The 27,317-nt window shown below is 39.1% G+C and overlaps 1 protein-coding gene, 1 long non-coding RNA gene and 1 pseudogene across 13 annotated transcripts in view; 1 reads left to right on the forward strand and 2 right to left on the reverse strand.

The window, feature by feature from the left end:
• The window catches only part of FBXW7 (F-box and WD repeat domain containing 7), a 229,553-nt gene extending 223,462 nt beyond the window's left edge, over positions 1 to 6,091 (reverse strand). For 7 of the 11 annotated variants that reach the window (XM_057494833.1, XM_057494792.1, XM_036887774.2 and 4 more), the window contains exon 1: positions 4,992 to 6,091. The gene's annotated coding sequence lies outside the window, so the exon portion shown is untranslated. Of the gene's footprint in view, positions 1 to 4,500; positions 4,540 to 4,991 lie in introns of all 11 variants that reach the window. The other 4 variants (XM_057494661.1, XM_057494562.1, XM_057494706.1 and 1 more) reach the window with 1 other exon arrangement.
• A 211-nt stretch (positions 6,092 to 6,302) lies between these two features.
• Positions 6,303 to 27,317, forward strand: part of LOC118913660 (uncharacterized) — a 51,373-nt gene continuing 30,358 nt past the window's right edge. For both annotated transcript variants that reach the window (XR_008994921.1, XR_005025281.2), the window contains exon 1: positions 6,303 to 6,538. This is a non-coding gene — a long non-coding RNA (uncharacterized LOC118913660). The remainder of the gene's footprint in view (positions 6,539 to 27,317) is intronic.
• LOC118913658 (dynein axonemal assembly factor 4-like) lies at positions 23,766 to 27,286 on the reverse strand (annotated as a pseudogene).

Here is a 27,317-nt window from a genome sequence, read left to right on the forward strand (position 1 = left end):
GCAAATAGTGAATTATCCTTTCTAAACAACTCATCTGGGATAGATTCAACTAAGAAATAAATTAATCCATGCTCCACTTATCATTAAGAATACAGCAAGCATTTTAAAGTACACATTTAAATGATTTAAGTTATTTGTTAAGATATAACACTTCAACTTAAAACAAAACTTGGGGCACGAATAATTCTATACACTGAATTGGTCAATGCAAAAGACTAAGACTTTAAGAGACAAAGTATCAAATCTTTATGTTCTTACAGTTTGACTAATATTTTCATCTGATTCAAACGAACTGTAAACACTTCTAATTTTACATCTACAGTTAATGTTTTGCAATTTATTTTCAGAACCTTTCAAAATTATACCCATAAGTTTATTTAAAGATATTTTTGACCATGATATACAGCCCATATATCACTATGTCCATCACTAAAACTTATCTTTGAATAAGAAATGTAAGTAGTCACTAATTTTTAGTCGCATTCCTTTATAAATGACACTGTCCCTGTTCCTTAGTTTAATTTTCACCACTGTAGAGGTAAACATCCTCAACAGTAGACTCTATGCTTTATGCATAATCACTTTAAGACAGACCCCAAAAAAGATTTAACACATCTTTTAGAAAACAGAGACCACCAAACGTAGCCAGTCTCAGCTTTGTAGTGGAAGGAAGTTCACACTGTATGTTGGTGGACTTGGCAGCTGTCTATACCAGGGGCCCATAAACTACCAGCCAACAAACCCAAACTACCTTCAGCTTTTATGTATAAGGTTTTTTAGAACACAGTCACACTCATTTGCTTACATATTATGGATGCTTGCATACTACAAGAGCAGAACTGAATCACTGCGACAGAGACCATGTGGAGCACAATCTCTAAAATATTTATTAACTGGCCCTTTACCCAAAAAAAGTTTGCCAACCCCTCTTCTATGTAACCTGTCAGAGGCAACACAAGACTTCTCCAAGAACCAACTCTGAAGTACAAGAATTGGGCTGCTACTAGCCTAGATATGGCTTTGGGGTCATCTAGTTCTAAAACACACAAATACAAATGCACACCTTCAAGACTCTTTAATCATCCCTATCAATCCCAAAGTTGTTCAAGGCAAAGCACATGAGGTTATCACTCCCTAATGCCAGAGTCCCCCTTTGCCGCTATTTTTACTAGTAATCACATTAACCTGGAAAGACAACCCTTTAAGTTCATCTAAACATGGTTTTACTTGCATAAAAAATGTTGTAGAAAATAGAAGGTAAAAAGAGAAGGCACCCTACCAAAGGGGAGGGATGTGGGGAGGGAGGGAGAAGGGGATTGAGGAGTATTATGTTTAGTACACTTGGTGTGAGGGGTCACGGGGACGACAGCGTAGAACAGAGAAGGCAAATAGTGAATCTGTGGCATCTTACTACTCTGATGGACAGTGACTGCAATGGGGTATTGGGGGGACTTGATAATATGGGTTAATGTAGTAACTATATTGTTTTTTCATGTGAAACCTTCATAAGAGTGTATATCAATAATACCTTTAAAAAGAGAGAGAGAGAGAGAAGGCACCCATATGGGATATATTCCTGTACCTTCATTCTAAAATCACCTTGGATCTACTTCCCTGTTTAAATATGTCTTCCCCAGAGCGTTCTGCCATTTGAATTTTCACTCTTAAGAGGCCAAAGAAGCTACCAGGAAAATAGAGGATTCAAATCAAGGAACATAAAAAAGTATGGATTTATATATTGTCTACCTCACAACTCTTAATCCTTGTTAGAGTTAACACTAAACACTGCAGGTTTCACCCCAAACAACACAAAACAAAACAAAAACCAGTCTTCCAGTGTCTCATGCTTCAGAGATTTCTGAGTTTTTTGAAGTGCCAAGTTATTTTGGGGGAATTTTTTGTTTTTTAATTAAAAAGTTTTTTGTTTTTTTTTTTAAAGGGCATTTTCAGCACTGCTGTGCCAACACAGGGATATCCCCTCCATTGTATGAGACACAAAGACACACACCAACTGCAAGCAGGGGAAGCAGCCTTCTCTGCCAGCTATTTTTAGCCTCACTTCGTCATGTTAAAGACCAAACGTAGGATAATAACGCAGGGCACACTTTTAAAACATGAATTTGGTGAAACAAATCTATCCTTTTATGTATAAGTCCCTTAACAGTGAAACCCTATATATTCTTCTGAACTTAGGGACACATATCCTCTACAAAAAGTTTGTTAGTTGTTTCAAAAATGAAGAATCATATGCTCTATGACTGGTGGCCATGTTTCAAGTCCTTTTCAACTTCAATTCTTACTCACTTTTAAAACATCTATTTTAGGGAGAGTCTCACTCATTCTCTGTTCTTACTCTATCTTTACTGACTTCAACAGATTTTCCTTCCTCCAAGTAAAAATACCCATTTTTCAGCAATTTGCTCTCCAACACTCTGGACAAACCTTAGTACTCTGAAAATGACTCCCAGCTCTACATTTTCAGCACTTCACTCATTAGTTTCACTGTTTAACTATCTTGAGACTTCATCAGTTTCCAACTTTTACCCTAAAATGTAATGTCCAAAGCCACATTTCTGAATTGGTTTTTGTAAGAAACCACAATACCACACTAAAATACTGGAAGCATCTTCTTTTTCACTCCTCCATCTGTATAGCTCTTCAATGACCATAGCGTAAAAAAGGTTGGTTCCCTAGAAAAACAAAGTCCTAATCCAGGTATAACACCTCTTAGTCTAAAATACAATTTCTCCTCAATCAACTAACCTCTCAGGAATGTTGTTCTCAATTGCTTCTTTGGGCTGTAAACATGTAGCGATACAAACATAAACTGACCCTAAAACTTCTCAACAACCTCCCTCTATAGTCCCATCAAGGTAACTTCTAATTACATAGGTCCCTCACATCCTCCAATTCCAAAAGTCTTAAACATTTTATACACACTTGCTCTTTTCTTCCTAAAAGAGACCTTCCCAGATTTGGCTCAGACACTCCAATTAATTCTGTACTGTCCAACACCAAGATCTCCATAATGAAGAATGTACAAATACATCTATAAGGTACCAAACACAGTATCTGACATATAGTGGTCAAAGATTAATATTGATCCATTCTCTCTTTCCTACAATTTTGTGCAATTTCTGTTTAATTGCTTCTGCCACCCTTAAGTAAAAGTATCTCAAAGGCAGGGAACCCAAATATTTTATTGTTTATTACTCAAATATGCAATAAAACATTACCAATATTTTTAACCAATCCATAGTCAATGCAATAAAAAGTAAGTCTTAAAGTTAGTAAGCAACTCTGATGGAGTACAATGTATACTCAAGCCATTGTATGTTGGCTTATCTTCTCCTCCTCCCCCAAAAACAACCTATGCAAAAGTAGAATTCTCTTCCTCCAATCTTTGTGAAACATGGGATATACATGACTATCGAGACACACTTATTTTTGACTCCATGTCTAACATTATATCCACTACTCAATATTTTCATGTCAGTACCCATTTAAAATAGAATTTAAGGTTCCTTACAATAGCATAACAAGGCATACAAAGAAAAACTAAACAGCTGGGGAAGTTCCAGAAGGCACAGTTATCAAAGGGACTGAAGAAATTATTCTATTACAGACAGAGTCGGGAAAGATGATAAAACAATCAAAATATATAAAACCAGGAAAAGATGAACTCCAGCTTGTTCTAGCATATCTCAAAACACAAACTCTGGCTACTTTAAAGAGACAGGCTTGGGATAAATAAATGGTTACACAGTTCAGGAGATAAGAAACTTGTAGGACTCATTACTTCAAAAGTGAGAAAGTACAGAATGAAAACACTGTCTGAGAAAGTTTTGAATGAAATTAGTCAAGATCCTGAATGAAGAAGTTAACGTAGTTAACCCCTAGCTTACATTCAATACCACAAAGCTTCTTTTAGCAGTGGCTTCAGAGAAAGTGAGCACACACAGTTGTCTGGAGAGACCATAATTCTCAGGATGATACTGCCTACATCCTGTTAAATAAAATTCTACCCTATGTCAACACTTTAAGGTCTGTCTAAATATATGAAATGTTAAATACTTTCCTGCAACTTAATTTGGCACTCTGAAAGGATACCCAAATACAAAAGAAAGCTTTTACGGGCTTCATATTTAAAATAATGGAAAGAAAAAATATCATTCTTCGAAGAATTAAATATCAAAAACTTCTCCTTATTTGATAGAGAAGTAAAGATAATCCAAAGAAGCAAACCCTCAAGTTATTCTGCCAAATAAAGAGTGCTAGCAATTAGGACATATGCTACTCAAAAAAGGAAAGAAAAAAAAAAAAGCATTTAGGTAAGGAAAAACATTTAAAAACTTTTATAAACGGGTTAAAGTACTAAATGCTCTCCTCTAAGTAAGTTGATTCATAAGAACTCAGAATTTCCTGAGTAATTAAATCTGTTACAGTGTCCTCCTGACACACTTGAATTGGACCCAGGAAATGAGAAGGTAAAAAACTCACGTACAAGTACTGAATGAAATGAAAATCTCCCAAACAAGACTGCAAAAAAAAAAGGAATTTTACTTTCAGGGGTTCGTAGGGTAAGAGGTTCCCACTTGGGAGCCCAAGTAAGAGTTACCCAGAAACAAAAACTATTGAGCTGCTTCACAACCGGTGTACCAGGAAAAGGTTTATTATAGAGATGTTCTTTGGGTGCACATATGCTCAGGCTTCCCCAATTTCCTTTTGCCAATTACTGGCCAGAAAGGTGCAAGTGTCCACTCTGGAGAAAGAACTCCTCCAAGAGAAACCTGTAAGCTTGTGTACGACACATCAAAAGAGCTCAAAGCACTACCTAATACCTCCTCCCTGCTGTGAAATAAAGATACACCCTCTGATCTTATATACTGTGCACTCCCAACACTCCTGTAAGGCATCAGCAAAACTCCAGGAGGACGCACGGGCATCCTCCCACTTTCTACCCTCCAATTCCCTTTCCCAGAGCCACTCACACTTTAGAGAAGAATCGTGGCGCAGAGAAAGTGGGTTGGTTCCCTTCCTCCTTCAGACTGAGGCGGCCGCTGCGGAAGGCTCCGGCGCGGTACTGAGGAAGACGCCGTGCTCGTGCAGCTCAACCAGGCGGCCACCCGGGTCCCTTCCGCGCTGCCGGAGCAGAGGAGGCGGCGGCGGCCCCGCTTACCTCCTCTTTTCCTCTTCCTGGGTCTCTTCAGGCTGTGTCTTCTGCCCGTCCTGGGCCACTTCTCTCGGGACAGTCACGTTTGGGAGCCTTCGGGTTTTGGTCTTACAAAGTTTTCTGTGGGCGGAGGCTGCAGCCGGCCCCCCGGGTCCCCCCCGGCCCCGCCGCCCTCGGGGCTGGGGCGGGGGAGGGGGCTCTAAGAACTCCTCCCGGAGTCCTGCCGAGGAGCCGGGGGGCCGGCGACTGGCCGAGGGAGGAGACCCCCGAGGGGGTGAGGGGAGGGGAAGGTAAGTAAAGACGGCGGCGCCGGTCCTGCTCTCCCCGCCGCCCGGGCCGCCGCCTCACATCGGGGTCCCCGCCCCCCCGGCCGGGGGATAGTTGCTGAGCTTGTGGCCCCGGTTCATACACTCCGGGGCAGGATGCTACGGCCTCGGGCGGGCGGCCGAAGCAACGGCAAGGTCGGGGACCCGGCCGGCTCCGCTCGGCGCCGCCCCCGCTCCCGGCTCCCGCATGTGTGGCTGCGGCTGGGACCCCCTCCCTGCAGCTGGGGGCCCCTTGCCCCGAGCCCCGGAACGAGACAGAAGCTGCGGCCCGTCCTAAGCGTCCTCTCACCGCGGAGCGGCTGACCAGTCCCGGCCCGAGGTGGCCGCCTCCCTGCCCCCAGCCGCCCCGGCTTGGGCTCGGGCTCCGGCGTGTGCAGCCGCCGCTGCCGGCCGGGAAGGTGAGGGGGGGGAAGGAGGGGTGGCCCCGGCTTTCCGCTGGCCCAGGTTAGGACGGAGGTCTCGGCGGCGGCCAGTGCACGGGGGCTGGGTCTCTTGGATGCTCCCTCGCTCTCACGCTCTCGGCGGCGGCGGCGATAGCGCGCGGAGCTCAGCTCGCTGTCTCGCTCGCTCAGTGCGGGGCTCTCGCCTCACTCCGAGAGAGGGGCGGGAGGAAAGCGGCGCAGCCCGATGACGCATCACCTAGCAACCGCTCTCCTCCCCCCTCCCTTTTCTTTCCGCTCGGAGGCTTCCTCTGCTGGCCTTTTTCCCCTTTCTAACCACCCCGCCCTGGGCGACTCTGTCGCGCTCTGATGACGCTCGAAGGGAAGAGGAAGTCGGGGCTCGGCAAGCGGGTGGGTGCGCCTCGGGCCGCGGGACTCGCCGCCGCTGCCGCCGCCTCTACAGCCGCGTCAGAACTGAAGAGAGGAAGGGGAGGAGCCGACTGGAGCCTAGGCTGCCGCCTGATCTTACCCCCGACCCGAGGGTGGTGGAGAGAGCTTGCTCGGTAGCGGTTTCCTTCTGAGCAGGTGGTGACTGCTCCTTTGAGAGCAAGGAGGAGGCCCAGGCCGCGCGGCCGTGCTCGGGCGCGCACCACCCGAAGGTGAGGCATTTGGCCCTAAACGGGCCTTCGGAAAGCTGGACTGAACGTGAAATTGTCCTGCAGCTTGATCCTCTGCACCTGCTCCCGGGAGCGAGCGCCCACCCTTCCCTGGTGTGTGGCGAGCCCCAGCGCCTGATAACGTGTGGTCGGGCCGGGCAAAAGTTTGATGAATCATTGAATGCCTGTCTCACATGGCACTCGCGGAGTTCAGGGGAGTTGATGGAAGTGCAAGGGCTTTGTGAACTGCATAGCATTGTAAAGATGAGAGTTATAATACATCCCTTCCTCTCCGCGCCCCCCCACCCCACCCCATGAAAGGAAATATGGGTGTTTCTTGAGTACGGAGTCACTACCTGAGTTTAGTGAAAAAGAAGGCGAATTGCCGGGGCGAGGGAGGGGAGCCATACCCCCGAAGATTGTGAAGGCCTTTGACAGTCTTTCAAGGAGAGAATTTAGTAGTGCCGCACTTTTAAGATAAATCATTCTTGCTTGTGGTTTGAAGCTTTGGAGAGCTGGGCTTGATTGTGAATCAGTGTCCATTACCGTCATCAAGAAATTTTGGCCTGTGTTTCAGGTCTGACTCAAAGCCTATTTCCTTTCTAAAATAAATGTCTTTACTATTATGCAACTTTTCCTACAAATATTATCTGGTAAGTAAATTAAAGTAAAAACTCATGTAGTTGAAAGTGTAATTCTCTAGAAAAAGAAATGTTAAGATGAAAGAACCAGAATCCTCAGAAATCTGTCTTGAACCAGCCCTGGTGAATAGTGGGAGAATGAGATAAAAACAGTAGCAATGATGAATGAAAGCAGATTCTACATTTCTGTCGCTGGACCCTGGCATTTTCTACCTCCTATGGAAATGCAGTCATGGATTTTACAAGTCTTTCCACCTGAGAGGATAAAGGCCAAGTTTTTATAGGTACATTTGAGAAGCTCAGGGTTTCTGCCACTACTGCCATGGCCATAAGCGAACAGTAAACCAAGGAAACTTATGACTGGGTAAATCCTAGGGCTCATTTTTATTAAAATGCTGCAAAAAAAGTGATGGGAGGTGGTATTGAAGAGACTTACAAAGTAGCACCTGCCCAAATAACTGCCTTTCATCCGAAGTTCAAGAACCAGGTTAATTCCTTTTTAAGCTACCCTAGATTGACTGTCTTTTCATAACAAATCTCCTGCCATGTCCTTCCAAATAAGATTGACAGGGTGTCAGGCCACCAAGTGGCTACAGAAGAGATCTTTTTTGGATTTTGTCCCTCTTGCATATTTCCTGGTGGAAATTGAAGGACTACAATGCACAGAGTTAAGGGATTTTTGTGAAGCTGAGCACCTCAGATTTTCAATTCTGTGGGCTTTGGATAAAAAGAGTACAAAATGAGTTCTGCAAATCAGAAAGGACACCTCCAGAAAAGTATGTACTGCCTGGGGTTTTTCAGCAGCCTGATCTGTTTTCATTGTTAGTGGCTCTGCCTTAGAACCTGAGTGCTAAGAGACAATGGCACTCAGGAGAGCTCTCAGCCACCTACTTAAGAAGTAACAGCTGCACTAAGTTTCCTGGGCAAGATCCACCTGCCTCACCACTCATCATGATTTTACTGGAGGAAACAGCTGGAAATGGTGACTGGAAAGGAGGAAGTTCATACATTTCCAATTTGGTCTGCATCTCTTTCATTCTTTTATTTCTTATTAATCCAGAGGACAAAACAATTCACTTGAAATTCCAAAAAATAGAAAGTTTTAGGTAACAGTTATTTCCCTGGTTCATCAATTTGTGGTAAAGATCTGCATACTGTTACACTGTAACAAAGGGATATTTGGATAGGGTTCTTCTTAACTTGAAAGTGAGCTCTTACAGAAACTAATCCCTGTTTTATTATCCCACATTCAATGGTTTTTCTGTCAAATATTTCATAAACTAAATTATCTGGCAAAATTTCTTTTTAGAAGTTACATCCACAGTATTTAGTTACTTTTAGCATTTTTATTGTGAAATAACGTGTAAAGCAGTATGCATTATAAAAAGTAATTATTTTAAAACTTCAATGTGATCAACCAGGTCAAGGAATGGAACATTGCCAGCACCCCCAAAAGCTCCCCTGGTGACCTTCCTGAGCATAACTCTTTCCCTCCTTTTAGAGATAACCATTATTTTAACTTTTGTGATAATCATTTCCTTGCTTTTCTCTATTGTTTTATTGCAAGCATGCATCCCTAAACAATATATTGTTTAGTTTTGCCCTGTCTTTTGAACTTTATTAAATGGAACAACATAATATGTAATCTTTTGTGCTTTTGTTCAGCATCATTTCTAATTCGTATGTTGTCCAGGTTGTTCATATAGCTGTAATTTGTTCCTTTTACTTGCTGCATATTACACTGTTCATTGTAGCAATATACTGTAATTTATTTAGCCATTCTATTGTTGATGGACATCTGGATTGTTTCCAGTTTGGTACTGTTCTCCACACTACTGTGAACATTCTTCATATATATATTCCATCACATCCATACCAGTTTCTGTATGGCATATACCTGGAGTGGTTACATGTATTATGAAGTTGAATAAATAATGCCAAGCTGTTGCCTAAGTGTTATACTCAAACCAGCTGTGTCTGAATCCCATTGTTGCACACCCTCAACCACACTCAGTGTTGGCTGTCCCTCTCAGTTTTGCAGTCTGATGGGTGTGTAGTAGTATCGTTGTGGTTTTAACTTGCATTTCCCTTATTGATACTGCTGAGAACCTTTTCATATATCAGCTAGCCATTTGGGTTTCCTCTTGTGAAGTATATTATCTTTTCCATGCCTAATCTCAGAGATGCCCAATTTTCCAGTACCATTTTGTAGTCCACATTTGAACAATTATTTCAGGTAAGGTAATGCTACCAAATGAGTTATACTTGGGACAAGTTCTTTCCAGAATAAGAATAATTACAGTTTAATTCTCTCATATGAATTTGATTATAAACTTATAAAAGTAGGACTATAAGACTTTTTTTTTTATTTTTTAGCTTCCAAAATAATGCCCTGCTTTCAACTACTAAATTATTGCTGGAATTTCTCATGGTGGTTGGTTTAGTTCCATAGCAAAGGTGCTTTTTTATTCATTTGAGTCTATGTAACTAAAAATCTATGTTGCTTTGTATTTTGCAGGCAACTGTGTAACAAATTGTTTTTATTTAAAATTTATTTTAAAACTTCAATGTGATCAACCAGGTCAAGAAATGGAACATAGGTTTTTTTTTTTTCATATCCTAGTTTCCTTCATTTTATAAAAGTCGCTGTGGCTTCTCTTACCTCCTAAAGTTCCTGCTAAAATACATGGTTTATTTGGATTGATTCATTTATTTCACTTTTTGATATCAAATACGTATCATCCATGTCACTACCTGGCAAATTTTCCCAACATATTCTATTTTATTGTTTTTATCATTTTCTTGTCTGTCAGTTCTTTATTTAGAGTTAGTGGTATTTTTAAACTGCAGGAAGATGAGACTCAGAGAAATTAAGTGACTTACTCAGGGTCAAAAAAAGCAAGTAAATAGGAAGCCTGTACTCCACTCCAAGCCTTTAAATAGAGGATGTTTGCCATTATACCATGCTAACTCAATCTTCTAGAGCAATAAGGTAAATTAATTCCTTTGGTCTATAGAATGTTGTTCACCTCCATACATCAAACCTCTTATTCTACCATTGAACAAAGTCATTTTAAGCCTAACAGCTTTAGGATCAGATTAAGATTGATATTAATAAATAAATACAAGTTTGAAAGATTTATATAAATAAGGGCTAAAAAGAGAGTATATGGAAGCTTGCTTTAAAAAAAAATAAGGTTTCTCCACTCCCCTTAATCCATGGCCAATCTATCACTAGGTCCCATTGCCTCTTCAAGGAATTAACATACTTCCTCAATATCTGAGAAACTTGCACAGAAGAAAGCAATAGTTAGTAGTGTCAAATGATGCACAAAAGGCCCTTGGATTTGGTGATGAGTTCCCTGATAATTTCTTTTTTTTTTTTGGGAGAAAACTCGCTTTTATTCTTCAGGAAGTTTTCTGAGCTTTGCTGACCTCACACATGCCATAGATGTTTTTTCACAGTTAAAGCATTTATTCAAGCACTGTTCTTGTGAAAGTTTCAGGGATAAGACACATTTACTTAGTTATCACTTCCCAGGCAAATAACCAATCTCAGTGGGAGAGAGGCACAGAGAGGCACCCCTTACCCATATTTTCCTGATTCTTTTTTTTTTTTTTTTGTAGATAATTGTTTTTTTATTGAAGGGTAGTTGACACACGGTATTACATTACATTAGTTTCAGGTGTACAACATAGTGATTCAACATTTATATACATGACAATTCTAGTTACCAGCTATCACCATACCAAGCTGTTACAATATCTTGACTATATTCATTATATCCCGGTTACTTATTATTTTACCATTGGAAGTGTATACTTTTTTTTTTTTTTTTTGGTAAGGGCATCTCTCATATTTATTGATCAAATGGTTGTTAACAACAATAAAATTCTGTATAGGGGAGTCAATGCTCAATGCACAATCATTAATCCACCCCAAGCCTAATTCTCGTCAGTCTCCAATCTTCTGAGGCATAACAAACAAGTTCTTACATGGAGAACAAATTCTTACATAGTGAATAAGTTTCTTACATGGTGAACAGTACAAGGGCAGCCATCACAGAAACCTTCGGTTTTGCTCATGCATTATGAACTATAAACAGTTCAAATATGAATACTCATTTGAATTTTATACTTGATTTATATGTGGATACCACATTTCTCTATTATTTTTTTTAATAAAATGCTGAAGTGGTAGGTAGATAGAAGATAAAGGTAGAAAACATAGTTTAGTGTTGTAAGAGAGCAAATGTAGATGATCAGGTGTGTGCCTGTAGACTATGTGTTAATCCAAGCTAGACAAGGGCAATAAAACATCCACGTATGCAGAAGATTTCTCTCAGAACAGGGGGGGTGAGGTTCTAAGCCTCACCTCTGTTGATCCCCAATTTCTCACCTGATGACCCCCCTGCGACTGTGCCTGTCTTAGGTTGTTCCTCCCTTGAGGAATCTTACCCGTCTCTGGCTAACCAGTCATCTTCCGGGGCCATACAGGGAAATGTTAAGTTGGTAAGTGAGAGTGAAGCCTTATTGATTGAAAAGGTTAGCTTTTTACTTCTTTGCATATTTATGCCCTGTGGCTTCTATGCCCAGCATTTGTCTTGAAGTATCTTTACCACTTGGAAGAATTATGATACTCGGTAAATTTGATATGAGGCACGAATTCTATTTAAGGGTTGTAATTAGGAAGGAAGAAGAAAAGCTATAGAAGTAGCAGATGGAAGAAAACATGGGAAGATTGATTATTTCTTTGACATATCTTCTTGTAGAGTAACTTCAGCATGTATAGGTTTTAAGCTACTACTTAAATTGCGCACACACATTAACATAATAGGAGAATAGTTACATAACCAAAGCATACCTGTAATTACCAGCCATCTCCAGTGAAACCAAGAAAACCAGTTAGGCACCTTAGGCATTTGTGAAAACTTATCTATGATATGGTGGATATTGTCCAACTGAACTCGAACAGTCTGAGAGAAATCAGACAAATTAAAACAACCCATTCCTGGGGAATGTTCACATCCCTTATGTTCTTTTAACAGTAAATAGTCTGTAGTTGTAAGATTTTGGAGCACTACAATTTGCACTTCTCCTAATTCTTGGTTGAGTTCCAACAGTATAGATCCAGTCAAATTTGTTGTTTTACTGTATGCACAGGCCAGCTTAGATATCTCCTTCCTCATTCCCATGGCAAGTCCAGGAACTGGTGGGATGAGTGCATCTACAGCTGTAGCAGTGCGTGGATCTTTGTTGGGGTTTTTTGATGATCATCTTCTGGCATGAGTCTTCCAGAGAGTGCAGATGTTGGAAGTTCTTTTTCATATCGTATCTTAGTTCATTTTCGGGGTAGCCCAATTAGGCTTTGATCCTCTGTATAAACACAAACAGACCCTTTGCCTACACTTTTATATGCCCTTTATACTCTTGTGTAGAACTCATTGGAGGTTACCACACAGGAACTGCCCTTTTTTTTTTTTGGCACCTGATAATTTCATAATGCTGTTAAAAATGTTGGAGGATATGAGAATGATATTTTTAAATACAAGAACAAATCAACCTAGAAAACTTATCAACTATTTGATGAGATTTCTCCTGTGTTGCCTTTATCATCTGGGTTTGAAAAAATATTGATTCTAAAAATGAATGATAGGGGACTACTAGTTTTAATAGAAAATTAGTAAAATAAGTAAGTCACTTATTATCTTTGATAATTTAACCTTAAAGTTTCAGAAGAATCCTTCATTTGGTTTTGTCATTAATAGTCACAAAGTATTTTATTTCTAATAAAATCTAGCTGTTATTTTTTTAAATAAAATATTGAGTAAAAACAGCCTTAAAGAAAATGACTTCATAAATATTAAGGTATGCTTAGATATAACTAAACTCTGAAGAATAAAGGCTTTAAAATGTTCTGGTTTGAAATTCAAAGTTGAGTTACTGAAAACAATAGTGAATTGCCAAAGGCACCAGATACATAAATTTGTGTATTTTTTGTTTTAACTTCCAAAAAGCAATGGTAACATAGAAAACAAAAGGGTTAGTATATCCATCATAAGCATACAATTTTCACATTTATTTCACCATTCAATGAACAAGAATTTACTTAACCACCTGCTATGTCCTAGCACTCAACTAAGTGCTGGTCATACAATGGTGAAAATAAAACAACCTCACAGAGCTTATAATCTAGTGCCCTGTATGTGCCAGACTTGGTTCTTGATCCCAGTTACAACCATCTAAACTATTTGATCTATAGTATTATCTGATGATATATTCTATAAATAAATGTGCATCTACTTTCAAGCAAATAATCACGTTCTAGAAACCTTCAATCCTATTGTCATTTTTAAGATTTTTATTATGACATTTTAAAAACAGGAACATTTGTATGAGTAGTATAATGCTCATATACTTCCACCTAGATTCAGTCATTGTTAACATTTTGCCATATTTGCTTTATGCACTTTTTCTGAACTATTTGAAAATAAGTTGGAGGTATCATGGTGCTTCATTTCAAGTGCTGCAGCAGGCATCACCTGAGAAAAAGAATATACCCAACCCCAACCTATAATCAGATGTAAGAAAGTTAACAAAAAATCTCTATCTAAATCTGGCTCATATTTAAATTTCCCTAAGTGTCCCAAACATAATTTTTCCAGCTTTATTGAGATACGGTTGACTAACACTGTAAGTTTAACACATGTATAACATGATTTGATAAATGTACATACTGTGAAATGATTACCACAATAAAATTAGTTACTTCATCCACTACCTAACATTATGACTTTTTCATGTGGTGGCAACTTTAATATCTCCTCTCTTAGCAAATTTCAAGTATAAAATACTAACAGTGTTTTGTATAGCTTGTGTCCTCCCTGCAACCTGGGACCTAATCAAGGTTCACACATTGCAGTTTTTAATCATATTCAAATGCAAATATTTCTAGAGAAACTAAAACTGGACTCTCCTATAATATTTGGAAGTAATTGTTTTATGTTATATCATTACTCTTTTTTTTTTAAATGTTATATTTTAAGTTTACCAAGAGTATTGTGCATTTTTAGTAAGGATGATCTCCCTTCAGTAATTTTTTCACTCACCTTTGGCACCACTTACTGCAGCTTGAGTAGGTAGGGGAGTCACTACTGAGCCACTGAGTATTTCCCTATTTTCCAAAAGTAACCTGTGTATTTCCTTTCTCTTTTGCCCACCGTGCCTTCCTGGAAGGCCCTACTCTTTCTCCCACCAAAGCCCTTATTTAACCTCTCTCCATGAAAGGGGTCCTAACTTTCTAGGAACCCTTTAAGAGCATCTAACTTCACAATCCTTATATTCTCTTATTCTCTATACCTTTCAGGCTACCACAACCTCTGGTTAGCTCTACCAGAATCTGCAACAGATTTCTTTACCAGAACCCTTTCACTAGGAGTCCTTTGCATCAGAAGCCACTACTGCCACATCCTACTACCACAAGCACGTTCTTAGCTGATTCCAAAAGAAGGAAAAGACAATAACGTTTGTCAAGAACCTAGAATGTACAGTTACTTGACTTTATCTTCACAAAACCCTGCATAGTAGGTGTAAGATGACCACATTCCTTTTTCCTCTTCCTGGCCATAGAGAAAGGCTGTATTTCCCAGCTTCCCTTGCAGTTAGGTTGAGGTCATGTGATTAGTCTGGCCAGTAGAATGTAGCCAAAAGTAATGTGTGTCATTCCCAGGCTTGATCCCGAAATTCTCATGAGAGAATCAGCTTGTGATTTCTCCTGTCTACAATGCTTAGAAGCAAAGGATGGTAAAGTGTTGGCTCACATACTAGGAGTCCGGATTCCCTAATTGTTGCTCGGAAGAATGCAGACAGGGAACCAAGCAAATATCCAGTTGTATTGTGTTAAGTTGCTGAATTTAATACCAAATTTGTATTTATGTTTGCAAGTCATTATATTAGTATTCCAGTCTAGTGAGGTTGAGTTGGTGACCTGACAAGCTTTGGTGACCTGACATGAGAATGCAACCCCCTTTTGTTAGACTGTTTTATAGAAACATGAGTTCTGAGTTCCAATGCAAACTGTAAAAGAAATTTTAGAGAAAAGAAATACCTCAGGGACTGACTCTTCTGTGAAAGAAGTACCACATATTAGAAAATCAGCACTCTCCAGGTATTAGTTTAAAGCTTCATTTTTGACAAATGGGCTTCTATCTCAAAGATGAAGATATTTTCAGGTTCTCTAGCCTTTCACTTCAGAGTTGACATTTCTTTTAATAATCAAATACAATGTCATTACCTACCGTCTTATAATATGCTATGGAAAGTTCAGACAGAGCCAGCTCTTCACTGTGGCTGCCATCCTCAAATTATTCCAAAGACTTGCCCTGCACTGGACACTACTATTACATTATATGAACATAAGACTGTTTTACATAGCACACTTTCAGGTTGAGGGGAACAAATGGTTTATATAAGAACCAACATAGCACAGGAAACAACTTTAGAATCAATGTCAGATAGAACTTTTCCTTAAACTGTTGACCAATCACAACCTTAAGGACTATTTCCCTGATTATCTCTTGCCTTAGGCCTCTTGCAATCACCCTGTATTTGCCACTTTAACATGGCTCTGGAACAATCTCCTTAAATACAAGATACCTCTTACTTTATTGAGAAAGCAATTCAACTCTTTGGGTTGGGTTTCCACCTTTTACAAAAAAGCCCAACAAACTCATTAACAATGTATGTAAATGCAAGTAACAGAAAATCCAAATGGCATAAACATATAGAAGGTCAACCATTTCTCTCAATAAAAAATCCACTGGTAGGGAGTCCAAGGTTGGCACAGCAGCTCAGTAATGCCATCAAGTACCCAGGCTATTGTTATTTCTTCACCATCCATGCAATGTTGACTTTTAGCATCAAGCCTGTTGCCTAATAAGTTATGAATAGGCTGCTGTTCCTCAGGAGTCACATCCAAATTGCAGACTGAAAGAAAGGGAATAAAGTGCCTGTATGAAGAAAGGCAGATTCTCTCCCCAACAATTCCAGCACACTTCTGTTTAGGTGTCATTGATAGAGTGGCCAGATCTCAAGAAGGCTGAGAAGTATTTTTGCTAGGCTTTGTTGCCCAGAGTAAAGTTGGAGTTCTGTTAATAAGGAAAGTGGGAAGGATAGATAAGGAATAGGAAATTAGCAGTGTCTGACACACTTTGTCTTAGTCTGTTCTGACTGGTATAACAAAATACCTTAGACTGGGTGGTTTATAAATAACACAAATTTATTTCCCACAGTTCTGGAGGCTGAAAGTCTGAGATCAGGGTGCCAGCATGGACAGGTTAGAGCCCTCTTCTGGGTTGCATACTGACAACTTATCCTTGTAACCTCATGTGATGGAGAGCAGAGAGCACCTCTCTCCTACCTCTTATAAGGCCACAGTCCCAATCATGAAGACTCCACCCTCATGACCTCATCTACCCTAGTTATCTCCTCCCGAAGGCCTCACATCTTAATACACCTCATGAGGCAGGGCATCAGAGTGGAAGGGAATAGGATTTCAACATGTGACCATTCAGTCCATAACACCCTTGAAGATGTGTTCCTTAAAATGACCACCTACCTCAGGGATGAAATGCAACTATTTAAATCCCAGAAATAGCTACCATTAGTTTTTGTTTTAAATTGCAATTTTCCACAATGCTTCACATATGAATATCGGTGATATTTAGAATCCTCTTTTTTGCTTCTTGTAGTTCAAAAATTCTAGCAATTTAATTTCAAGAGCATTTTTAAATAAATGAATTTGTGATCTCCAGATGGTTGGCTTTTAGTCTCTTACATCATCATTGCAAAACACCTCTTATTAGTGGCATTTTAAGCTCTTTTTTTAGACTTAAGTATAAGAATGATTAAATATTCATCTCCCTTTTAAAACCAAAATTAAGCACCATTTATTTTAAAGCAATCTGAAATTTACAGAAAAATTGCAAGTATAGTATAAATAACTTTTTTAAAAATCTTGAACCATTTGAGAGTAAGTTGCTAACCTAATGCCCCATCACCCCAAATACTGAGTAGGGGGTTGCATGCAGGACATTCTCCCACATAATCACAATTCAACAACCAAAACCAGGACATTAACATTGATAATAAACACTACTTAATACTGAGACCCTCCCCATTAAATTTCATCAGTTGTCCCAGTAATACCTTTCAGAGCAGAATAACGTATACACTTCAGAATGTGTGTTGTATTGGTCACATCTCTTTAGCCTCCTTCATTCTGAAATGTTTCCTCAGTCTTTCTTTGGCTTCCATGACCTCAATACTTTCAAAGATTACAGCTCGTCATTTTGTGGAATATCCGTCCATTTTGGGTGTGTTTGTGGTCAGCAGCAAAACACCAAAGTGACGCTGTGTTCTTACTTCATCTCATCAGGTGGCACCCAGCTTCAGTTTGTCCTGTTACTGATGATGTTCACTTTAATGACCTGATTGAAATGGTGCCTGCCAGACCTCCTCACAATGAAGTAATGCCAAAATGAAGTTAGTATTTTTTTCCCTTTGGAATTAATAAGTACTACTTTTGTGAGGACATACCTTAGATCTAAATAAATATCCTATATCTAAGCAGGCTTTCATTGACTCTCTTTACCTATGTCAGGATGGGCTCATGGTTTCCTATTTTGTTCGATGAGTTATAATCTGTTACTACTATTATTTATTTTGATGCTTGTACTGTCCTGTGTTTGGCCAGTGGGAATCCCTTCAAATTGGCTTCAGTGTCATTTTGTCCCATCATTCTTTGAGTATTTTCTTTTTTTCTAGCAGAACAAAATGTTCCAAGCTCATGTTGTACTTTCCCTGCCCCAGTGTTGAAAGTGGACATTTCTCCAAGGAATAAAGTTACCAAATAAAATATAAATTAATCAGTTAAATTTGGATTTCAGGTAAATAATATGTAGTGTAGTCGAGCCCCCCTTCATAATTTATTTGCTAAATTTTTGCTATATTTTTATATGCTTAATATGGCCCCCTACCAAGGATCCCTGGTTCCTTTACGTGGCAAATGGTATTTAGATGCCAAAATCTGGTAGGTCACCTGGCTGCAATTTGACTTCACAGCTCTCAAGCTCTCTTGATGATTAGAGCTAGGGAACATGTACACACACACACACACACACACACATTTACATATATATTTACATATATCAATGTCATATAGATACAAATAGGTTGCAATTCATGAGTTCACACTGATGACTTCTAATCCCACACCTGAGTTTATTAACATTCTGTCCCTCTCCATATTTGTGACTTCATTTTCCTAGAGTGAGAAATCTAGCTGATCTTACCTTAATATATTTACTTACTGAACATTCCCTTGGTATATAACTAAACTTGCATTACTGCCACTGCCCCCTTGCCCACCAGGATGCCCTCCTCAGTATGATGTGCTTGGCCCCCTGTGCCAGGCCATTCCCACAGGTAGATAACCCCTTCAGCCAACTTGGGCTCTGACACCTCACCACAGGCCACCTCACAGCATGGACACCCTCTTCCCCTTGCCTGGGATCTGGCCACCTGTAGTGCATGACCCTTCTGCATGGATCCTCTCCTTTCCCTTCTCAGGCTTTGCCATCACACACCAGGCTCTCCTCTGTATGCAAGTCCTCCTCAGCCTGCTCAGACTCTGACCACACCCCAGTCCTTCCCTCTGTGTGTACACCCTCCTCACCTCGCTCTGAGCATGAAAGTCTTCGGACAAAAATGATACTTCAGTATGAAATATTATATTACTCATTGCTCATAACACAAGCTTGAAGTTATCAGTGTAAAAGAGGTTTTGATGGAGGCAACTGGAAAAAGCGTTAGAAATATTTTTACTCATTTACATTGACTTGATACTAATCATTACTTAGAGACTAATAAAAAAAATCCAAGAAAAGTCAAAATTAGAAATGTAGACTATTGTTTGAAAGTCTGTGTTTGTCTCTACTTCCTCTCCAAACCCCCTAAGATGAACAGAAAGACATAAAAAGCACAAAGAACAGGAGATGAAATGACAGCAGGGAAGGAATGTCAGGACATTCTAGAAGGCAGAAAGTAGAAGAATAAGGAATAACTACCTTAAAGAAAAGAGAGTCAACCTAAGTTCCTACAGCGGAGGGTCCAACAATATCCAGTCAACCTGTAATGTGGAACTCTAGAAAAATGCCAAAAATTGAAGTTACTAGTTGCCTCTGAAGGCATTAAGTGCAGGGCCAAGCAGGAAACAGGCTTTTTCTTAAATATGAATGGACAGCCAAAGATCACCAGACATTTGAGAAAAGCCTAATATAAAAGCAAAAAAAGAAAATTAGCCTGGAAAAAACTGAGGCAACACAGAATAAGAAAAGTTTCAGAGACTGCAATAAAACTTTATGAAGATGAAGGGTGTGGGACAGTGCATGTGCGCATGTGTGTGTTAAAGACTTATCTTTAATAATAACTTAACAGATGATGTCTTGGTTTGAAAAATCATGACATATCTCTGTCAGCATGTTCTTTAGGTACACATACTAAGTAGAAAAAATACCTGAAAAGTTGAAAGAGATTACCTCTGAGGAAGCCACAGTAGATGAGGGGAAGGACAGGTGACACTTGTTTTTGCTTTTTTTTCCAGGCCTATATATTACTTTGATAAAAATAAGGATTTAATTTTAAAATAAAGTTTGTTCAGATTGAAACATATGAATATAGCACAATGTGAGAAGAAGCAGGCTACAGCAGAAAGAACCAGAATTTGACAATGCACATTCAATTCAACAGGCAGTTCTGCCCTTTCATTGCTTATGTAAGTCTGTACAAGTCTTTACCTTTGAGACTCAACTTACACATTCATAATCTAAGGATAATAATACTTGCCCTACCGTAATTCGCTAAGGCTACAATAACCAAAGACCCCAGACCAAGTGGCTTAAACAACAGAAATTGATTTCTCACAGATCTGGAGACTGGAAGTCCAAGGTCCAGGTGTTGGCAGGGTTTGTTTCTCTTGAGGTTGCTCTCCTTGTCTGACAGCTGTATTCTCACTTTGCCTTCAAATGGCCTTTCCTCTGTGGGCATTCATCTTCAGGGTCTCTGCCTCTTCATCTAAGAACACTAGCCTTATTGGATTAGGGCCTCATTTTAACTTAATTACCTCCTTAAGGACCTTATCTCCAAATACAATTACATTCTGAGGTACTAGAGATGGGGATTTTAACAAATGAATTTGGGAAGGACACAATTCAGCCCATTATGCCTGCCTACGACATTCATTCATTTGTTAAGATTTTAGGGGCTTTTTCCATGTTCCAACCTGTGCTAGGCACTGCAGATTGGAAGAAAGGAAGGGTAATAAGATAATGGTGTTTTGAAACTAATTTGAGGTATTAAAAAGGATTAAGGCATAACCCACCCAACATAATGCTTTGCTTGCAGGAAATAATTAAGTTGAATGAAGTCAAATAAGAAAGATAGAAAATTTTTTAAAAAGGGAAAAAAGGGGAACCATGGACAAATTAATGGAATAACAACTAATTCCAGCACCTCCATCTCATCATCATATTCAGGTTTCAAGGACCCATTTCTACAATGTACTCGGTATAGTTCTAGGCATTCCACCAGGGTATTAAAAGCCTTGAGTCACTGAATAATGCACCCATGTTAATAAACTCTCTCCTGTCAGCCTTAGAGTTTGTTCTCCCTGATCCAGCACCTTTAAGATCCATTTCCACATCCATTCTCCCAGTTCTGGCAGTGCTTTTGATGGATAATCCTTTTCTTCACATAACAGTATTTCTCTGCTTGGCTCATCATAAAACTTCTAATTATTGGTCTAGAAGCAATTAACAGGGACAAGGGAAGATCTATAGATGAACATCATCTTGCAAGGCATCTGCCCCTGGTAAGGCCTTTATACAATGACCAGAAGATTGAAGCCTGGTTTCCTAGAAAGAAGAAGGGCTCAGATAATTCTGGCTCGGTATATTTGGAGGAATCTGGGGAGTTAAGTCCTCAATTCCATCCACTCAAACGTCCCCATTAGAGGTCTCAGGGCTCCTGAGGTCTTTCCTTTTCAGGTCCCTGTCTTTAGCAGAAGAAACCTTTTGAGCAGTGAATTCAACTCTTTTTAGCTCTACTACCCAGTTCAGTCCATAGTAGATCAGACTCCCTTTAAAAGTTGCCATGGAAGATGTCTGACTTTCTTTCAAACCATGTTCTAATTTAATGGTTACCTGTGCTGCCTCTGTTATTTTCTTCCCTCATGTCTCCTCTAGCAGTTAACAAAAACAAACCAATTCCAAAATTCTAATAATTACCATTGGCCCCCATATCTTTCAGTCCTATAGGAGTAAAAATGCCAGGGCATTTTCCTATACTTGTACCCCATCCCATTTCAACACAGGTAAGACTTTTAGAAATCATGAGGCTACAACATGCCAGAGATTCTCGCAGCCCCACTTACCAACAGGAGCTGGGTCTTTGTTGCCATCTGACCAGCATGTGATCTGCTTTTAGAATCCCATTTTGAGGGGCTCCTTCCTTATATCACTTCCAGGACCTACTGACCTAGGTTCAGTTCTTCCAAAACTAAGGATCTGAGTGTGAGTGGTATGTTGGAAATGTAGAATGGAATACCAGGAAGTACTAACAGAGGAGCGGAGAGGTAAAACAGCCAAAGAAAGGAAACAAGACAGAGCACTCTAACAAGCAGGGCACTCCTGGGGGCAGCTGGGACCTTTGGGAAGCATGTGAACACACACCACAGTTGTCTTACCCAAGAAGGCAGGGAAGCTGGGGTGTTTGTCCTTGAATTCCCATTTGCCACTGGCTGAGAGGGCCGTTCCCCAAGCATGGGCTTCACCACAGACCAAGCCCTCAGGCCACAGGCAGGGAGTCAAATTGCTTCCAGTAAGGTTGGCTTGTACTGGATCATTCCCAAGTGCCTAGAGAAGGGGGGCAGGCACCAATGACTGTCAGCTATACCTTCCTTGACTTCCTATCTAAAATAATACACACTTCCCCAAGGATATTACTCAGTCATAAAAAAGAAGGAAATACTGCCATTTGCGACAACGTGGATGGACCTAGAGGGTACTATGCTGACTGAAATAAGTCAGAGAAACACAAATATGGTATGATTTCACTTAAATGTGGAATCTAAAATCAAAAGAAAGAAACAAAACAGAAACAAAGACTAGTAGATACAGAGAACAATCTGGCAGCTGCCAGAGGGGAGCAGGCTGGGGAGGTAGGTAGAACAGGGGAAAGGATTAAAAGGTACAAACATCCAGTTATAAAATAAAAGTCACAGGCATATAATATACAGCATAGGGAACATAATAATATTGTAATATTACTAGATAGCAATAAATAAAACTAGATAGCAGCTAGATTTATCTTGGCGCTCACTTCATAATGTGCACAAATGTTGCAGCGCTGTTGTACACCCAAACCAATATCATATTGCATGTCAACCGCACTTCAAATAAATAAAATGACACATTCTGTCATCACCCTTTCCTCTTCCATTGCTTTCTTCTTCTTCACAGTAGTATTTCTACTTGGAATTCTATTATATTTATATTTATTCACTTATTTATAGTCGCCTCTCTACACATATACTAAAATATAGACCAGAGATTTCATTTGATTGGTTCGTTACTATGTGCCCCATGCTTTAAACATGGCATGGACATAATAAATATTTTTGAATGAGTGAGTGAATGGAAAATACTATTTGCAATATGGCTTGAAAACATTTAGCCTCTAGCTAGGAAGGACAAGGAGATTGGGTTTCAGCAGTTGGGCTTGCTGAGCAGAAACACGAAGGATGAGAGTAATTTGTCAAGGGAAACAAACATGGGAGAGTTGTTTTTTGCAAAAGCTTTTCAGTCTCAGCTAAGAAGAAAGCCAGCTAATACACTGAGAAAGAATGATAGAATTAAAAAGTCAATGCTTTTAAAAACCTAGTGACATAATCAATTCAGGCAAGGATTATCAATAAACCCTAAAACTGTTAAGAGTATGTTAATGGCAGGCAAGCAACATGTTATACATGTTGCTAATGTATAGACCACATATCACTTGCTAATTGCAAAGGAAAAAATTATACCTTCATAGAGGACAGATCTGGCAATTACCCCCTTAACCCAATGATCAAATTTAGCATCACGCAGTGGAGCAGTCATATTTACCTCCTGTTGTGATGTGTTATCTAGTACACAGCATGACCTATGAAGTATTTTTGCCAAAAATAAATCAAGCCTCTAGACTTAACTTCCAAAGCATTGAGGTATAAGTTAAACACCACCACAAGGAAATAGAAGAGAAGTCCATTTTGTCTGGCTTCTTTCTACTTGGCAAAATTTTTTAATAGACTCTATTTTTAGAGCAATTTTAGGTTCACAACAAAATTCAGAGGAAGGTACAGAAATTTCCCATATACCCCTGCCTCCACACATACACGGCCTCCCCCCGTTATCAACATCACCCACCAGAATGGTACATTTGTTACAACTTGATGGATCTACACTGACACATGATAACCACCCAAAGTCCATAGATTACATTAGGGTTCACTCTTGGTATTATATCTTCTATGGGTATGGACAAATTTGTAATGGCATGTATATACACCATTATAATATACACTCATTTCACTGCACAAAAAATCTTCTGTGCTCCATATATTCCTATCTTCTCACTAAACTATGGCAACCATGGATCTTGTTACTGTCTCTGTAGTTTGTGTCTTTCCCAGAATGTCATGTAGGTGGAATCATATGGTATGTAGCCTGTTCAGGGTGGCTTCTTTCACTTGGTAATATGCATTTAAGATTTCTCCATCTGCTTTCATGGCTTGATAGCTCATTTCTTTTTAGCACTGAATAATATTCCATTGTCTGGATGTACCGCAGTTTATGTATCTATTCACCTACTGAAGGACATCTTGGTTATTTTCAGGTTTTAGCAATTATGAATAAAGCTAATATAATTTTCTGTGTGCAGGTTATTGTGTGAACATAAGTTTTCAACTTTGGGTAAATACCAAGGAACACAACTGCTAGACCATATGGTAAGAGAGGGTTTCATTTTGTAAGAAGCCACCAAATTGTCTTCCAAAGTGACTGTACCATTTGCACTCCTACTAGCAATAAATGTGAGTTCCTGTTGCTCCATACCTCATCAGCATGTGTTGTTCTCAATGTTCCAGATTTTGGCCATTCCAATGAGTGTATAGGAGTATCTCTCTGTTGTTTTAATTTGCATTTTCCTGATGATATAAGGTGCAGTTGCCATCTGTACATCTTTTTGGTGAGGTGTCTATTAAGACATTTGGACCATTTTTTAATCAGGTTGTTTTCTTATTGTTAAAATTTATGAGTTCTTTGTATATTTTGGGCAAGAGCCCTTTTTTCTTTCCTTTTCTACAGATTTACGTTTTACAGAAATAGAGACCTTAAAGAGAAAGTGATTCTGCAGTCTGCCATAATATGTACAAATATTTCTAATGTCTCCAATTACTTTTAAAAAACTTAAAATAATACCTAGTAGTCACTAAGATTTTAGTTCTGTTCCTTGAATTATATTCCAAATCTTCTCAGTACCATTTTGTACAATTTTGTTGGATGGATCGATCTTAAGTGCGGCTTCATAATCTTGTAGGCCTTCTATATACAATTCTAGTTGGCAGAATGCTGTTCCACATTCGTACATGTGCCTTCACTCTTGCAATAGCATTTTCTGCAACAGGTGGTGTCAGTAATTCTAGTGCCTTAGAAGAATCTTTGATGGCCTTGTGTAAGTTTTTTAGTTTTAGGTCGCAAGCAGCCTGATTCAAATATAATAGTGGCATCTTATTATTTAGTCTTATGGCTAAGTTGTATGCATTAATAGCTGCCAAATAGTTTTCTGTTGCAGACAATTTGTTTTCTTTGTCCTTCAGCCATTCTGGATTCTTTTCTTCTTCTTTTAAATCAGAAAGTTCAGGAATATCAATATTCATTGCCTTTCATGCCTCTGCTTATTGGTGTAGCCACTCTTCTTCTGTTGCTACTTGTGATTCCTGGAGAGCATTTGGGAATACTCGAGGTGTGAAGTTGATTTTATTACTACTAGCAGAACGAGGAGCAGGAATACTGTCTTCCTTTAACTTTTCAAAAAACATGTTTTCTGAATTTCTCCCTTTTGTGGCAAGATTTCTAGGTGCTGAATTTCTAGTATGACTTTTTCTGTTTTAATTTTTTTTCTCTTCTTCAGTTAGCTTCTCTTATTGATGTAATTTCTCATTTCTCTGAATTCTTTTTTGTTCTTCAGCTCTTCTTCGATGTTCTTTCCAGGCTTCCAATTCTTCAGTTTCTTTTGTCTGTTCACTTTCTCTCATATCTTCTATTTTTTTCCTCTCTTTTTCTTCAATCTTCATCATGACATTTAATGTGTATGATCTTCCTGCCTTGCTGCAACTTTTGCTTCCATAGCTTCTTTTGCTCTTTCTTGTGCTTGTAAAATAGTTTCTCCCTTATTGTTTGCATCATTTCTTTGTCAACACCTGACACAGAAAGGGTCTCTCACACGGCCGCTTCTTTTATATGTAATGTGAAAACAATAGTGTCATTCCCAATCTTGGCTTTGCTGTTCTCATCATCTATGGGAGCATAGAGAAACACTTCAAATAGAAATGGAGGACAGTTGACCTCCAGAAGTATTTCCGTGCAGAAAACGTTGGTACTTCTGACGCAGTTGCCACAGAGGGGCAGAGGTAAAGACCACAGCATCCATCCGCTTCCAGCTGTAATCGCTAACCTGCAGAGGCATGGGCAAGAGTCCTTTGTCAGATGTACCTTTTGCAAATATTTTCTCCCAGTCTGATTTATCTTCTTATTCTCTTGATGATGTCTTTTGCAGAGCAGTTTTCAATTTTGATGAAGTCCTGCTTATCATTTATTTCTTTCATCAGTTGTGCCTTTGGTGTTATATCTAAAAAATCATCACCACACCCAAGATTATATAGGTTTTTCCTGAAAAATTATTTTGAGGATTTTTTTCCCCTCCTGTATCAATGATTTGTTCTTTTTCATTGCTAAGTTTTATTTCGTGGGTATACCACAATTTATCTATTCACCTGTTGATGTGTATTTGAATTGCTTCCACTTTTAGGCCATTAAAAGTAAAGCTACTGTGAACATCTGTGGACAAGCTTTTGTTCAGACTTACAATTTCATTTCTCTTGGGTCAATGTCTAAGGGTTGAATGGCTGGGTCACTGTGCAGGTATATAGTTAACTTTTTAAGAAGTGGTTCAACTGTTTTCCAAAGTGGCAATATCATTTAGAATTCCCACTATTGGTACCTGAAAGTTCCAGTTGCTCCACATTCTCCAATACTTGGTATCATCAGTCTTTTTAATCTTATTCATTCTATCAGGTGTTTAATGGTACCATATTGTGGTTTTAATTTGTATTTTAATTTTTATGAAGCCCGATTTTTTGATAATTTTCTTTTAAAGTTTATGCTTTTTGTATTTAAGAAATCTTTGCCAAACCCAAGGTCACTACAATTTTGTCTTCTATTTTCTTCTAGAAATATTATAGTTTTAGGTCTTACATTTAGGCCTATGATCAAATTTAAGTTAATTTTTACATATGATGTGAGATCAAGTTCATGATTCGCTGTTGCTCTTAGTCAAGTGTATGCTTATTCTGAATTAGATGTGCAGTGATGAAGAGAAGATATCAGTTAGAAATTTAGAAGTCAGAAAAAAAGGTGGTTGTTGATTATGGCCTAGATTTTCCAGGACAGTCTGGAGTTTTAATTTTCTGTCATTTCCCCTCTGTCAACTTTTATTATAAAAAAATTTCAGACATACAAAGAAGTTGAAAAGAAACTTTATGAACACCCATATAACAATCAGGTAGATTCAACAGTTTTCAAAGTGCTTCCACATTACTTACTTAATTATGTTTCTGAACCATTTAAATGTAAATTGCAGAAACCAGACATTTTACAATCAAATGCCTCAACAGTGTTAGGATATTTTCCTACATAAATTACCATTTCACAGCCAAGATAATTAATAGTTATTCCCTATTGCCATGTAGTGTCTAGTCTTATTCAAAT

Source organism: Manis pentadactyla, chromosome 1 (assembly GCF_030020395.1).
Source record: "Manis pentadactyla isolate mManPen7 chromosome 1, mManPen7.hap1, whole genome shotgun sequence".
In the NCBI taxonomy this organism is placed as follows: domain Eukaryota; kingdom Metazoa; phylum Chordata; class Mammalia; order Pholidota; family Manidae; genus Manis; species Manis pentadactyla.